Here is a 17,525-nt window from a genome sequence, read left to right as displayed (position 1 = left end):
AGCAGAAGAACCTTTAGAAGGACATCAAACTCAGATCCTTATTTTCAAATAGGAAGTCTGGGAACTCACTGGTTGCAGGTCGTTTTAAGGTTTCGGGTTAATGACAAAGCCAGGATTAAAATTCAGGACTTCTGATTTCTAGTTAACAATTCCTGGACCTTTACCTAATTTCTTTTCTCTATTTCACTCTTACTCTTAGTATTGATCTTTGTTTGATTTGCCTCCAATTTTCTCTCAAAGCATTAATAAAGCACTTCTTTCAACTCACACTAAAACTCTGAGCTTGGAGTCAAATACTAGCAATGGAGATTTAGGGATTTGGTCTAGCTTGGCATAAAAAATTCTCGTGTGTAGCTTTTCTCATCTGATACTGACAGTTCTGCAATAGCCATAAGATGTTTATTTTCTGCCAAGTTGATAAAACTAAAAATGGGAAAACGTTCCCCTTTCCAGTGGCTCCTCTGCTCTCTGTCTCCTTTTGCTCTCTTCTCTCTACAAACAGAAACAGATAAAAGGAAAATACACATTTACAAAAGGACAGTGCTCCTTGCCAATTCATGGAACTCTGTAACCAGAATTAACAGTTTCATGACTAGATGATATATATTGCTTTATTGATATAATGGTTAGATTTACTTGTAATCACGCTATCATAATTCCAACCCACAAACTTGATTCAGAAACAAGCAGATTCTTTTTTAAAAAGCTGGTCATAAATCCGAGCTTAGCTAAACATAACCACCTGGGTCAACATGAATTACCCAGATAACAACAAACTAAAATACAAAGTGCAAACAATTAGAAACCAGGACAGTGTGTAAATCGCGAAAGCATAAGCAGTGTGATTTAGACAGGGAAAGGAAAGTAATTCCAGCTGGATTCCTCAGGAAGCAGAGGCAGAGGAGAGAAGATAAGAAGGAGAACTCCAGCAAGTTTTGACCAACCTTAGAGTGCCGGCACTAGGATATTTAGGAGGATGTGATTATCTAATCCATTCTCCTAGCTGCCTCCTAATGTCTCTTTATATCAATTTCTCCCTCGTCAAGACTCCAACACCTCTCCTCCTCCATTATTCTCAGCTGATGGCTGTGCTTTTTACCTTTTGAAAAAACTGAAGCCTCAGAAGAGAACCTCCCAGACTCCCCCATCATATTCACCTATAGTATATACCTTTAAATGCTCTGTTTTCCTGATATTATGGATGAACTGCCTGGATTCTTAACTAAGACCAGCCCCTCAGTTTTTCTAGGACACACCAGTCTAGCCTATTGAGAGAACCTACTCTTCAAATCTCTTTTCTTTCCACTGCACCATCAATTTCCCCCTCTCTATACTGGATCATTTCTATTATCATACAGACATCTGTTATTTCTTCCATATTAAGATGTTTTAAAACACACACACACACACACACACACACACACACACACACACACACACAAACTCTCTTGACCCTAGCTATCTCCTCTTCCAGATTCTGCTCCATTGCTCTGCTCCTTATACATGCTCTCTTCCACCTAGCCTTGCCCACGCCAATGCACCATGCCCACATCAAGTCTCCAGTGACCATCATATTGCTAAATCCAGTGATTAGTTCTCAGTTTTCATCTCATTTTTTCAATTAGAAAAAGCAAGAAGATGATTCTTTACTTGGCTCCTGAGTTTCCTCCGACCTCACTGTTATTCTTACTCATACTCCTTTGCTGGTCCTTCCCATTGTCCCAGACCTCATCATACTCAGTCACCTCCCAGCTCAGTTCTTTTACCTCTCCTCTAACTACCTTCACTACCTGGGTGATTTTCTCCTGTCTCATGGCTTGAGCTAGCATCCAGTCACTGACCACCCTCCAGTTTCTATCTGCACCTCACACCTCTCCCCTGAATTCCACAATCCTATACCCAAGGGCCTATTTGACACCTCCCCTCAAGATTAACATATCCTAAACAGAGTGCTGCTTCTCTCGGAAATGCTGCTTTCCTTCCCTGTCTCAGTAAATGTAATCGCCATCCAACCAGTTGCTCAGATCAAAAACGCCAGGATGCATCCTGGGCTCTTCTCTTTTCTTCGCACCCTGTATCCAATCTCCCAATAAATTCAAATTATATCCAGGCTCTTACCTCTTCCTAACACCCCCACTGTCACCACCCCGGGCTAAGCTACCAACTTCTCTCACCTGCACTATTATAACATCCTCCAAACTGGTTTTCCTGCTTTCACCCTTAACCCACTCCGGTCTACTCTTATCAAGGCTGCTGGAGGGATCACTTTTAACTGTAAGTCAGACTATGTCACTCATCTCCTTAAAGACCTGCAATAATTAGCTCCCCATTTTAGAAGAAAAGCCACCTCCTTAAAATTGCCTACAAAGCCCTACATGTCCAGCCCCTCTGTCCCTGTCCCTCGCTGACCTCCTCTCCTACCGCTCGTCCCCTTGACCTCCACTTCAGCTGAAATGCATTCCTTAGTGTCCTTCCAAGAACACTTTAACCTCAGGGCATCTGCGGTTGCTGTTAGCACACCTACATCCAATCTGTTAGCAAATCCTGGAGGCTCAAATTGTTTCTACAATCTGATCTATTCTTTGTACAAAAGTATTCTCACATTTTTTTTTTTTTTTTTTTTTTTTTTTTTCCCAGATATCTTTAGGGCTCACTCTGCTCAAATATTACCTTATCAATGCAGCCTGCTCTCCTGGCAACCCCTACCCTGCTGGGTATTCACCAACCCACTCTCCTCACTCTACTTTCTTTCTTCTTCTTACAACCTTTTTACACAGTAGGCAACTTAATCATGTATAAATTTTTTGGTTTTGTTTCTTCCCCCTATCCCCCATACCAGAATGGCAGCTCCATAAAAGAAGGAATATTTGCTCTTTTGTGCACTGCTGTAGTCTCACTATCTAAAACTATGCTTGGCACATAGTAGATAATCAGTAAATAATGGTTAAATAACTTATTCTATGATGGGCCCTGTCCTTGTAATTAACTGTATCGACAATAACAACATCTTACATTTGCTGAGCACCTTTCTTATAATTTATATACAGGTCCTTCTTGTAATTTATATACAGGTCCTATTCTCTAGGTAGTTCTACTCCTACAGTTAGTAAAATGGTTTTGTAGAGAAAAAAAATACTTAATTTAAAGCTGAGACAATCAACAAGATATTTCCAAATTGCTGAATCTTGGTTGAAACTTTTCACAAGCTTACTTTATGAGAGCCCATGATGCAGATGGTGTGATCTTTTAATCCTGCTTGTTTCTTATCTTCAACCAACTCTTTCTCCCTTTGCTTTTTCACCATGTTTTCATTTGATTTAAAAACACTAGAGGTTCAGTGTATCATAATTTGGCCTGGGAGCCTTTTCTTCTTTGACCTCTCAGATAGCTTGCCTGGTAGTATACTTGAAGGCTACCATTGCATCAAAGCAATTTCTCATACAACATTAGAAGTTGTTTAGACCATCTGCTGACTATAGATAGACATGTTGCAACTGGAGTTTTATGTGAAAAAAAGCATCAACTTGTGATAGGATGACATGGCTTTCTGATTTGTGTACTATCCAAACCTCCCTTCAAAGGTATAAAATTAGAGAAATGAGACCAGATTACTTAAAGTATTGATCTGCATTATGAGCCATTTAGAAATATATCAAGGTCAATATTTGAAGACTTGTCTTTAAAACACATAAACCCCATTTATTCATGTGTCTTTTTTTTTACTTAGTTCCAGATGCAAAAACACAAGAGATTTCAGAAAACAATAAACGATAGTGCAAATGCCAATATTTTTCTATTGTAATATTAAAACAAAAAAACCATTCCAGGGAAAGTTCCAACTGCAACTTTCTGTAAAATTGTAATGGACAGAAGTATTTCAGGCTAACAATGTGGGATATGATGAAGCTTGCTACGGATCAGAAAACTGGTAATGCAACTACTATTTCCAACTCTTTGTTGGTAGTACTAGGAAGCCTCATCTTCCTTCTTTCTTAGAAACATGGTAACCCAGAGTCATCAAACATTCTTTGGAAGATGAGTCAGGCTATGGTGGGAAGTGGGGATGGGAAAGGCATCTCATGACAGAAGAAGACCTGCTTCAAAAGCAGCAGAATGGTGACTGGATGAGTTAACCTGCCTCTCACCAGCCTGCATCTAGTGAGATTCTTCTCTCAATCTCTCTCTCTCTCTCTCTCTCTCTCACACACACACATACACACACACATACACACACACACACACACACACACACTTTCTTCACCTAATGCTTATTATCCTTACTTTTTATTGGTATTAGACTTTTAAAAAAATTTAATTGCCCCTTATTATTTTTTTTTTGAAACCTAGGTTTTAGGACTATTGAATCTATCTTATAAGTTTAGGTATGCTTGTGAGGTTTTAGTTATGTTCCCTATTTTAAACTCCATGCCATTTGTACCTTAACTTTACAGTTAAAATTTAAAATTTTAAACATAAAATTTTATTGTGCAATTTAAAATTTATTGTGTTTCTTTACACACATACACATATATATCATTTTCCAGTTTTATGTCAGTGTAACCCTTCTTAACCGAGCAGTGTGACTGATCTGACCACATTTTCAGCTTTGATCAAAACGTACTCCCTCACATACCATAGGTTTCACCGAAAGTACAGTCAAATCCCTTCTAAGCCTTTTTGCTGCAGCCTTGTGCCCTAAGGAACTGTTGTTAAATTTTTCTCCCAGAAAGGATAGAAATAAATTAAATGTTAGTTTTGAATCCACGATCATCAGTATTAATGGCTGAGGGCTGCATCTGATAGGGATGTATGGATTTGAAGCACACACACACATACACACTCATCACCCTTATCCCACTACTGCCACTCAGACATACATCTGATGGCAATCTTGTAGAATTTCAGAGTTTGGGAGCTCTTAGAGATCCTGTGGCCCTCATCAGACCTGTTTTAAAAGATAAGCATCCACTATGCACCTGGTTAGGGAACTGAATATTTTATACACTACTAGAAACCTCAGAACACATCACATGTAACTGAAAAAATAGTGAGATAATTTTCACTATCTATAGTGTGTTTATCTCTAACCATACTGAAAGCCTCCAAATTGTAAATTAATGGATCATTTCATGTATACAACTGCAAAAAAAAAAAAAAAAAAAAAAAATTGAGACCATTTCCTGTTATTCTGGCAAAATGCTTTTCAGTCCTCAATCTCTACTTTACTACCACATAAAAGACTGAATGACTAAGTAAAGAAATAAAATGCCAATTAAAGCGGCACCAAGAAGAGATCTGCTTCCTGTTTTAGTTTCAGACCACTTGCATCATTGAATCAGGCATTTCCCTCGTGACTGGAAAGATGCTGCCTCCCACGTGTTCTTCAGTGTGCTTTGCATCCCTAGAGTCCACAGATATTCAAAGAAATGTCAGGTGGCTACGTTGTTCTGAATACACTGAACAGATATTTAATGTCGTAAGGATGCTGTTCAAGGAATGACTCAAAGGCACACCAAGAAATTTTAATTCAATTTAGGAGAAAGAACCAAGAAAGTCTCAAGACAGAAGTATTCATCACAAAGCTATCCCCCTACCAAACAGCATGCAGCAACGCAAAGTACAGAGAGATTATACAACTTCATGTTTATAAAATAGAAAATAATGAAACTGGAGAAAAATCAGTCTATCAAATTTTAAATTTTATTTTTCATCATAAAAATGGAAAAGAAACAATTTTAAAAGAGTTATATATTACTGTATATTATTTTAAAACCTTTGAACATTAAAATGCCTCATAAAGAAAATTAAAAGTCAATTAATAAACTAGAAAAATGATTCCAGCATGAAAGACACAAAGGTGTTAATGCAGCCTAGTATATAAAGACGTTTTATAAGTCAATATGAACAGTATAGTAGAAAAAATGGGCAAAGGACATGAACAGGTATTTTATCCAAGAAGAACTAAGGATCATAAATAACATAAATATTCAATAAATACATGAAAGTTCAACCTCAGTAGTAATAACAAAAGTGAAAATTAAAAATAACAGTGCAATACTATTTTTCATGATTGCCTAGGTTACGATGTGGTAATGTCTGAATAACCGAACCTCAGTAGCTTAGCAAGAGAGCTTTCTCATCAGTGCGACATTTTCATCTCAGGTTGGAGTTGGGGCTCTGTTTCAGGCTGAGGGAGACCCCGACTGCTTAGAGTTGCTCCATCAGGAGCCTGGAACCTTGGGTGCCAATGAGGCAGGAGGGGAAATCAAGAGGATCACGTGTAGGCTTTTCTCTGTCTTAGCCCAGAAATAACACGTGTCCCTTGTGCTCACAATTTCCTCAGCTGATACTAGTCATATGCCTTCCTGACTGCAAGGCAGTGAGCATCATCTCTCTACCAACCTCTCAAATTGGCAAAGATTAAAAAGGAAGGAAGGAAAGAAAGAAAACTGGTGTTGATCAAAATACTTCTTGTCAAAGGAGCAGTGTAAGCAAAGGGAAAGAGATATGACACTGTATGACACATTATTAATTCTACAAGCTGGGAGGGAAAGTGTGGTAAGAATTAAGTGGGGGAGGTAAAGAGAGGTCAATTCATAAATGTCCTTAAAGACTTGAGGTGACACTCTGAAGATAATGGGGCTCACTATAGATTTTTAAGCAGAGGGTGCTGTTAAAAAAAAAAATAGAAAGGGAAAACTGGGGACTGAGAGATCAAGGTACACACTATTGCAGGGAGGAATAAACATATAAATTAAAAATTAGGAATGCCTAGTACATAACACATTTGGAGATGCCCATTACATTAACTCAGGAGGGGGAGGGGATCACACAGCCATGTACGTTTCTTACAAATACTAAACATTACCAATGTAATCAATCAAACTACAAAATGTAAAGTTAATATTGCAGCTGTGACAGGAAGTTGCAACGCCCTTTCCCCCACTATTCATACCACCACGATCTTAGCCTTGTGTGTGAATTTTTTGCATTCTGTGGCCTCTTTCCAGTTACTGTTGTGAGATGGGCCTCCAGGAAGCTGCAGACTTCAGCAAGCTGGCTCCCCACAAGAGTATGCCTTCTCTCCTTTCAAAAACCCACAGCTGCATGAGAACTTTCCCAATTTCAAAAACAGAGGAGGATGATTAGTGTCACCCTCATGCAATAACATTCTTTTTCCTTCCTAGCGGTCTTTCCATTCTTCCTCTCCATAGAGTTACTTCAAATTCCTTGGATTTTTTTTTTATTTAAACATTTTTTATTGTGAGATAACATATACACAGAAAAGTGATAACTTTCAAAGTACATTTTAACAAGTAGTTATAGAGCAAATTTCAAAGTATGGTATGGGTTACAGTTCCACAATTTCAGTTATTTCCTTCTAGCTGTTCTAATACACTAGAGACTAAAAAAAAAAATCTATATAGTGATGTGGTGTCATAATCCTTTGTTAAATCCTATCTTGTCTGTTGCTACTCCTCCCTCTCATTTGATCACTGTCTCAATCTTCAGGGATATCTAGGCAATGACCACCCTAACTTGTTCATATTGAAAAGGGGTGTCAACATTATGGGGAAGGGGGATGCAGCTGGTTGATGTTCTTGAAGAGACTGTTGCCTCTGGGTTTTGGGATTTAGCTGGCATAGGAACAAACTGGAGGTTTATGTTTCTGAAAAATAAACTTAGTGAGTTAAACTTTTACAGAGTCTCAGATAGAGTCCTGGGTATTCTTTAGGGTTTTCAGGAATACTGTCATTTGGGGCTTGGCATATAGTGGCCGTTTGCAACGTCTGCGATATCTAGCTGAAGCTTGCATAAGAGTAACCTCCAGGACAGCCTCTTGACTCCATCTGAAATCTCTTAGCCACTGAAATCTTATTGTGTTGTGTTTCTTTTCCCCTTTTTGGTTAAGAAGGTATTCTCAATGCCACGATGCCAGGGCCAGGCTTCCTTGGATGTTTTTGCCTGCCCTCCTCTTTCATTCCTCCAACTGACAGAGGGACATTGTGGTGAAGGAGTTAAGAGCACAGGCTGATTCACACACCAGTTTCATCATTTAATTACTCTGTGATCCTGAGCAAGTTATTAGCTCATCTCTATACTTCAGTTCCTTTGAAAATGAGGATAATCATAACAATACCCATGAGAAAAATCGCAAAAGTGGCCCCGGTCCCTTCCTCCCTTCTTTGTCCTTACACTTTGCCTTCGCCATTTTTCCCACCAAGAAGAGTAGCCTATTCCCCACCTCTTGAATCTGGGCTGGTGTTGTGACTGCCTTTGATCAGGAGAATCTGGAGGGGGTGTTAGGGTGCAGTCAGAGCCTCAGCCTAAAGAGGCATTGGGAGTTTCCACTCTTTGTCTCTTGGGACCCAGCTGTGGCCATAAGAATAAGCCCAGGCTAGTCTGATGAAAAATGAGAGCCTGCAGAGAGGAGGGCCACCTTGTCCTATCTGAGGCCATCCTAGCCCCCTACTCCCCATCCAACCTGCCGGCTGACTGCAGACAGGTGAGAGAGCCAAGCCCAGATCAGCAGAAAGGGTGACTTGTGAAAAATTTTAAATGGCTATTGTTAGACACCATTAAATTTTAGGGTGGTTTGTTTTACAGCATCATTGTGGTAATAGAGAACTGACACACAACAGAATGTTGTGTGAGGCTTAACTGAGTCGATATAGGTCAAGTGCTTAGAACAGTGCTTGGCTTTTAGTAAGTGTACAGAAACGGGATCTGGATTAGAAAAACAGATCTGAGACACATATGGTTACAGAAAACATGGAGAAATTAAAAATACAAAGCAGAAATTAAAATTCAATAGAAGCACTGCAAAATGAAATTTAAGAAATTCCTCCTGTATTAAAATAAAATGAAAGTGTGAAAAATAGAAGAAAAAGGATAAGAAAGGTAGAAAATTATCCCAGGAGGTTTATTATCTGATTAGTGGGAATTGTGGCTAGGAAGAGAAAAAATAAAGGGTAAGCATTTATCAGAGAAAATTTGCCAGAATCAAAAGCTATAAATCTCTAGAACTGAAAGTAAGACTCATATCATGGCACATCATTGTAAAATTTTAGAGTATTAGGGATAAGGAGATAATACTACTATCTTTCATTCAGAAGAAAATGTCACATCCAAAGCACTGGAACTATGAGTAGAATTATTTTTCTCAACACTGGCACTGGAATCTAGAAGACACTGGAGAATGCCATCAACAATATTAAGATTATTTTCAGCATAAAAGTCTATACCCAACCAAAATATGCATTAAGTTTCGGAGTAAAATAAGGACAAGGAAATTTTAAGGCATGCAAATATATTAATCTCTGATCCACTTAGAGTAATGAATAACTAGGAAATTAGATCAACCTTCCAAACAAAGAAACCTAGAATATTACATGAACTAGAAGTAAAAGCCTAAAAGCACCAACAAAAACAAGAAATTGGGGAAATTACCAGAACAAAATTAGGGAGAAGACAAGAAGTGAAGGAGGTAAACCAGCACCTGAAAGAAAAGGCTCTGAGGCATGGCTGAGCTTTTTGTGGCACCATGGGCATCTAGGGCAAAATTCAAAGCCTGGGTCCCAACAAAAATGGGGGCACTAACAAACTACTCACTGCTTTATACTGAGACACCAAAAAATTGTACTCTCATTATATGCAGGAACTGTAAGTAAGCAAACCCTTGCATAGACTTATAGCATGGATTTTCATTGCCTGCATGGTCCAGAAACCTCAAACCTTCCAATTAAGATGGCCCCAAATGGCAATGCCTCCAATTACCTGGAAAAAGCAAAGAAAATTGGATGCCCATCTTCCTAGACTTCCAATTATTGCTGTAAATAAGACTTGAAAAACAATGTCCGGCATGCAGTAAGATATAATCAGGTGCACAAGGAAACAGGACTTCATGAGTTAAAACAAGGCAGGAATAACAGGAAGTAGAAAGAGATCCACAAGAATTGCTATACTACCCCTATCATAAATAAGTGAAATTATAAGACAATAAAACATATGTATTATATTTCATAATGAAAAATAAAAGGTCAATCAGGGTATGACAAACTATAAAAAGTGACACGGCAGATTTGAAAAAGAACCAAATAGAAAGTTAAGAATGGTAAAGCAAAATAACTTTGAAAACAATATGCAGTGTGATTTATAGCTGATTTAATTAGACATAGTGTGATGGTTTAGAGGCTTTATGGATCCCAGAAGATCATGTTCTTAAACCTAATCCATTCCTCTTGTGGGTGTAAACCTACTGTGGGTGGGACCTTTTGATCAGGTTATTACCTTTTGATCAGGTAATGAGGTGTGCCCCAGGTAGGTCTTAATCCTCTTACTGGTGTCCTTTATAAAAGGATGGAATTCAGAGAAAGAAACAAAGAGAAAGACACAGAATACAGAGAAAAAGACACAGTAGCTGAGAGAGACCCACAGAAGCTGAGAAAGAAAGCCTCAGACAAAGCAGCCAGAAGCTGAAAGCAAAGAAACCCAAGAGAGAAGGGAGAGACCAGCAGATGCTGCCGTGTGCCTTGCCATGTGACAGAGGAGTCCAAGACGGCCAGTAGCTGGTCTTTGAGGAGAAACCATTGCCTGCTGATGTCCTGATTTGGACATTTTTCTCAGCCTCCAAACTGTAAGGTTGTAAGCTAACAAATTCCCATTGTAACTGCCAATCTAGTTCTGGTATATTGCATTTCAGCAGCTGTAACAAACTAAAAAACCCAGTTAAAGAAAGAATTAGTAAACTGGGATAAAGATCTGAAGAAACTAAACAGTATGAGTTATAGAAAGACAAAGGAATGAAAAATATGGAGGAGAGGGTAAGAGACACTGAGTACATAATGAAAAATTGTAACATATGTTTCATTACATCCCAGAAATAGAAGACATAGAATGTGGCAAAGAAAATATTTGAAGAAATAATAGATGAGAGTTTTTAGAACTGATAAAAGATACCAAACCACAGATTCAAGAAGTTCCAAAAATCCAAAGCAGGATAAATAAAGAGAAATCCACACCTAGACACACCATAGTGAAATTGCAGAAAAACCAAAGACAGTGGGTAAAATCTTGAAAGCAGGTAGATGAAAAAGGATGAATTATTTTCAAAGAGAACATATACTATGACCCCACCATTCTGCATGCCTGCATCAGTCTTATAGTGTATGGCCGCAATAAGTGACTATCTAATAAAAGCCTGAATGCTTCCTAGGAGACAGTCCATGCTGTTGCTTGATAGTTGTAAACGCTAGGAAGTTCTTCCTATTGCTAAGCCACTATCTGCCACACAGAGTAAAATTAATTCCTTTTTCATTGATGACAACTGTTGCGTGCAATGGTATGCTGGTAAATTATATAACATTGTATCATTTTCTGATTTCTATGGTGGAAAAACTCTCACCCTGGCTGTCTTTAAGCAAATAATGGGACATCACTGAACACAGAGTTGGGAAGAGATACAGTTGATTTCTGTGAGCCAGCTCTAGTGCACCGACTGGTTGTGTTGCTGATTATGTCTTTTCTTCTTAAGGCCAAATATCCCTAATTTCCTTAGTTATTTCACCCATGTGGTTGGTTATATGAAGAATATTCATTCATTCAATGGATATTTATTAAGGGCCTACTATTTGCCAATAAATATTCTAGGAATTAGGGATCAATCCAAACAAAAAATGTCTTCATGGAGCTTATAGTGGTGAGAAAAAGACAATAACAAGGAACTATACACTCTGTCCAATGCTAAAAACTGCTATGGAGAAAAATATATGGAAGTAAGGGGAAGGTGTGCAGGGATGGCTATTTTATATGGTGTATTATATGCAGGGAGGCCTCACTGATAAACATGCATATGATAAAACCCCACACTGTTATTATTCTCTGTCACAATGCTATTGATAAATTAGTGAGGAAGACTGTTGGCGTGCTGAAGAAAGTTGAATTTATGTAAAGTTTAAGAAGAGCTTTCATAGAGAACAGGGACTATGAAGAGGTGCTATTGTAAAGCAGAGGTTGCTAATTAAGTGTTTAAAACAACTGAGGTAACATTTAAAACTTGAGAGAGTACAGCAAAAATGCCAATTTTCAGCCTTGGCTGTAAAAGTGGAAAACCAGGAGATGATGGTCCTGCATTCCAGCGTCCTCTAGACAATGGCAGTCACTACAGTCCCTGCAGGCCACCATCCTCGACGCTCAACTTACATTAGCTACTTAGCCCCCAAAGGCATTTGGATTTGTAACCCTGCCAAAGGGAATAATGAATTTTTAAAGAATTCCACAATTCTTTTTGTTTCTGAATTGATTTACCACCATTTAAAAACAAAATCAAACACACAAAGCACAAGAATTTTGAAAATAATCTACTCTAAGAGAGGTTTCCAAAAACGATTTTGAGGAAATGACTATAGAATAGGCATTTAAGTTCACAAGGTAACCACTTTGAGTAAGAATAAAAACATCTGCAAGTAAAATTTTCAGGGTGTCAAAACATTTGTAATACCTGATATTCATAACTGAGATACAGAATATTAAACAGATCTTCATATTGTTCAATGTGTGTCTATTCCAACATAAATTGTTAGTTTTAGAGTACAGTTTCTTCTGGTGATCACCCCACCCTATCGGCATTACTAAAACGTAAGGAAATATAAGTGACATTTTATACATTGAAAGCATTTAACATATTTTACACAATATGGAAGAGGTTTGACCAGATTAATTAAAAATAAATGCAGATATTTGTTCTCAATGAATGTAGTGTGAAAATTATCAAATTATTGTCCATCCAATGCAGATGGAATTTTTTAATTCATAATTCCAAAATACAAATAAACTTCAAAACGAACAGCAAAACCAACACCGACACTAGTTTGTAAAACATATTTTATGGACTCAATTTATGCAACATAGTGTCCATCTACCAGGATACACGCTTGCAAAATTCTATTTTCAGTGCTGCCTAGAAACCACTATTAGTCATCATAAATATTGCTATGACCAAATATCTCTCATAAACAAAAATGTCACAAATAAAAATAAGCAATTCTGGAATAATGTCTGTCACCAGTCTCCTCAATTTCAAAATTGTTGTTTTTGTTTATTTATTTTTGGGAGAGGGTAGGAAGTGAACAAAATAACTAAAGCAGAATTTACAACTAAAACACATAGTCAATTTAATAGCATTATTGAAATGGAAATAGTAGTAAGAAATATTTAACATGAAAAGGTATTTCATATTTAACTAAATTTTCTTCCCCTTCACTGTCCTATTTCTTTACATCTATTTCTCAGCTAACAAACAAAAATATAAAAATTTAGGTAAGGTTAAATCCTTCTAGAGACCATTTTAAAAGAAGAAACTCTGATTTCATCTTTATAGTGCTGTCCCATCTAGATTATTTGTGGTTTGTGGATACTGAAGTTCCCAGGGTTAAGAACTATACATAGTAACTTAAATATAGAGCTACATTTATAATACAGCCATAGATGCTGGCTGTATAGATATTAGACATGCATGATGTAATCATAACAGTTGATTTATTGTTTAAATATATGACTAAATTGAATGTGTCTAAAATGCAGAGTTGCTTTACAGTTAGAATTTCTGGGGGGTGAGGCATTCCAATTAATCTAGTAACCTAGTTATTAGCTGATGAGTAAATATACCAGAATGAATAAATACATCTGCCTCTAAGATGGCATTGCCTATTCTTTACAGAGAGTCTGTGGCATGCCAAGCACTGTCCTGAACATTGAGAATAGTAGTAAAAGCAAGATAGATGTCTGCCCTCAGGAAATTGTGAAAGTCTAATACAGTAGCACATGTAACAAGAGAAATAGCCACCCATTCATTCAACAAACTGACATCAAACACCTAAGGCAAGACAGGCAGTGTACTAGGCTCAAAACCATAAGCATAAGAGAAGTTTCTGCCCTCAAGGATCTCACATTGTGGGGAAAAGACAGTCAAAACAGTTTCAATATAACTCATAGTTGTTTCTTAGAATAAGACCTAATCTCTACAACTGACATTAGACAGAACATCCCTAAGTATAAAAAAACTGTGCTAAACTCCAAAGGATGGAGTGGGGGAGACACTCTAGGCAAGAAGCACACCTGTGCAGAGGGAGGGAAGCCTGAAAGTCTGAAAGGTTAGAGGGTACAGAATGGCCTCCAGGATCTCTTGGGAATCTGACGGTGGCAGGAAGTGGTGGGTAACACTAAATCAGGAAGAACCTTGTATTCCATCAGAGCAATTTGAACACTACCCTTAGGAAATGAGAAGTCACTGTCAAAGTTTTATCAGGGAGTGACATTGTTGGACCATTATTTCAGAAACACCTTTTAAGGAGATTTTGTAATCAAGGAGAGGTAGAAAGAGGGCCTAAACAAAAACAGCAGGAATGGACAAGAGATGACAGTTACCAGCAAGAAGGTAGTAATTAGTGATTAATTTTATTTTCCCCAAGTTTCTAGTCTGGGAATAGAATGGACAGTTAAATACATATCTTCAGGAGGTTATAGGATGGGAAGAACTAGAACGATGGAGGGCACAGACTGAAAACAAAGCATGTTGCAGAACCATATGAGTAGTATGACCTCATTTTGGTTAAAATATATGTGTCTACACATTTGTGGGTACTGAAATACATGCAGCAAGGACTTAGCTGTAACCGCCCCATGATGGTTACATGGAGTTTTACTTTTTTTTAAAAAATGTTGCTTATCTCTATTTATTAAATGATTACAGTTTACATGTTCTTATAATTTTAACAAGATTATTTAAGAAATAACATCATCAACAATAACTACCCAACTAGTTCATTGCTGACATCGGACATGGTGGGCAGAAGCCAGGATGAAGAATTAATGAGTCTGGTTCATAAAAAGAGAAAGAGAAAGGAGCCTAACTAGAAGCAGACCACTCGAGGTCTCCAGGCATGCTCCTGCTTTAGAGTTTTGGTGCTGGCTTTTCTCTCCAGGAGGGCGCGTCACATCGACACCGACACGGCTCACCCATCACCACCTTCAAGTCATTGCCCACATGTTATCTTCTGACTGAAGCCTGTTTATAATCACAACACTCACCCCTTGCCCCTCACACAACCCCCCTTACACTGAGGCTACTTCTCCCAGCCCCCTCCCTGAACTTAATTTCTTTTCTGAGACATTTTTACTTCTTTATTGTTTATTGTCTATCTCCTCTACTAGGATGTAAACTCAATTGAACAGAAATTAGTTTTGTCTGTTTTGTACACTCATATATCCTGAGTTCCTAGAACAATGTATAGCACATAGTCTTACTTCATAAACATACGTGGAATTTAGAGAAGGGTTATTTAGTGTTGAGGGAGTTGAGCACATTTATGGACAAACCTTGACTATTCCCAGGGAGAAAGATGAGCCCAATTAATGAAGTGCAGGATGATAGAAACACCCCTTACCAGCCTGCCTTTGTATCTTCCCAGAGTATATATAGTGCACATATAGTAGTAAGCACATAAAAGCCATTCAAGCAGTCTTACAGGCCAATGAAGATTGAAACATTGCCATTATGTGTCTATACTTGAAGTTTCCATTTGGCCTTTATTTTTAGTAATGTAAAATATACTGCCAGAACAAACCCCTACCCACAATTTTTATTGGTGCTGTTTCAGCAGAAGAAACTCGTTGCCTAGGTAGCAGCGCATTTCAGAAACACACATTGTTTAAACGAGCACTTACTATCCTGGAAAAGCAAAGTTCCCGTTAAATCCATTTAGTGATATGGAATACTGAGTTAGGAGCACAACCCAAGGGGAACTGTCAAAGAGATCTACTTCCAAGAACAGGTTTGCCATGAGGTTTGTTTATTTCTTTTTACAGTTTAATATTAAACAAGAATTTCATGGGAGGAAGGAGAAAAGGAATTGAAGTCAACAAAACAAATATTTATTAAGGGTATCAAGGCCTAAAAAGACCCCAAGAACATTAAAGTCACAAGGAAGATAGTAATCCTAACCAAGATGAAAACAGCAGCAACAGTGGTAGAAGTGGAGCTGCTAGGGATCTCCTGCCACTTTCTGGATTGAACCTCCGGAGATCTCTTTGGACCCCTGAGCCTTCCTGCCTTTTGATACTGATCTTTATGGCTCTCGAAGCTCTTCAGTCTTGTTTCATTTTTGTTTATTTCAATATATTTCTTAAACTCACTAATCTAAATCTGGCTATTCCTGGAGAATGGCTGTAAAAGCATCTAATCTCAGAAGATTGATCATTCTCAAATAATTGATACACCAGTACATGCCAATATTTGGGTTTTTGTTGTTGTTGCTGTTAGATCTCATTGTAGGTCACTTAGACAATGTAAATAAAGTGAAAAAAATACTCGAAAACTTAAAAAATAAACTCAAATGCCTTAATTACATACAGCTCTAATTCCACAGTTTATTTTTAGAATAGAAAACTGTTATAATATGGGTTTGCTTCACAATAGAACCAAATAACCCCACTTTGCTAATCTAAAGAGCAGTTCAGAGGCCTCGGACCATGGCAATGTCACAGAATACCACCTTGAAATGAGGAAAATTATAGGAAGTGAAAAATTTTACATATCCCTGGTTTAAAATAATGTGTTACCAAAGACAGGTAGGGGAAACAAACAAACAAAAACTAGTGAGTCAAAAAAAAAAAAAAAAAAAAAACCTCAAATAAGGAAAACATTATTATAAAACGTGTTAGTTAAATATTAGGGAGAACTGCTGACATAGGAAAAGAAACAAGGAAATCAATGCACAGTCCCCAAGTCATAGGCCATGTTACTCACGAAACATATGACACTCTGTTCCATTCTATTCTCAGTGTTTATGACAGTGCCACACTGTGAGCCTTGGTGTTTTGGTCTCTTGAAAATTCTATTTTTATGTACTTCTCTTTAAGTGTGTATGTCACTACCAGCTAACAAATTACATTCCTAAGTGAGCATTTTAATGGTAATTTCAGGCTTTGTAGGATGCCAGTTAATTGACACATTATTTGCCCACAGTAATGACTGATACCCTAGGAACCCGGGGAGGTACAAGATCTTTGTAGATCACAATTTAATAACATCATTACTGTTGCAATACACTTGTAAAATGAAATAAAACAAAATAGAGTTACTATGGCTAAGAGAATGAAAATGGAGTCAGGAGGCCATTCAGGAAGTTACTCTTATGCACGTCTCAGCCAGATTTCACGAACTGCCGAAGCATGTGAAACTATAAGCAGCAACATATCTCAGAACCCTGAGGACATCTGAAGGCCATGAACCAACCGCAAGATAAAGAAATCATTAAACTGTCTAATTTGAAGGACATTTGGAATGTCCCAAATATCCAGAATCATAATTCTTTACAAACAACCTATATAATCTTTTTTCTTTAAAAATCTTTGCTTAGAAGCCTCAACATGGGATACGATTTGGGTTGCTACCTGAATCTGTCCTCCCCGAATTGCAATTCTAAGACCCCAAATAAATGCTTTCATTGCCTTGCAGCTCAGTTTGT

General features: G+C 37.7%; 1 long non-coding RNA gene across 4 annotated transcripts in view; it reads right to left on the bottom strand.

The window, feature by feature from the left end:
* Window positions 1–17,525, bottom strand: part of LOC119508764 — a 60,373-nt gene that overhangs the window by 30,649 nt on the left and 12,199 nt on the right. The window lies entirely within an intron of this gene.

This window comes from Choloepus didactylus, chromosome 14, assembly GCF_015220235.1.
Source record: "Choloepus didactylus isolate mChoDid1 chromosome 14, mChoDid1.pri, whole genome shotgun sequence".
Lineage (NCBI taxonomy): Eukaryota > Metazoa > Chordata > Mammalia > Pilosa > Megalonychidae > Choloepus > Choloepus didactylus.
Note: the sequence above shows the minus strand (reverse complement) of the source record. Positions and strands in the feature narration are given on the sequence as shown.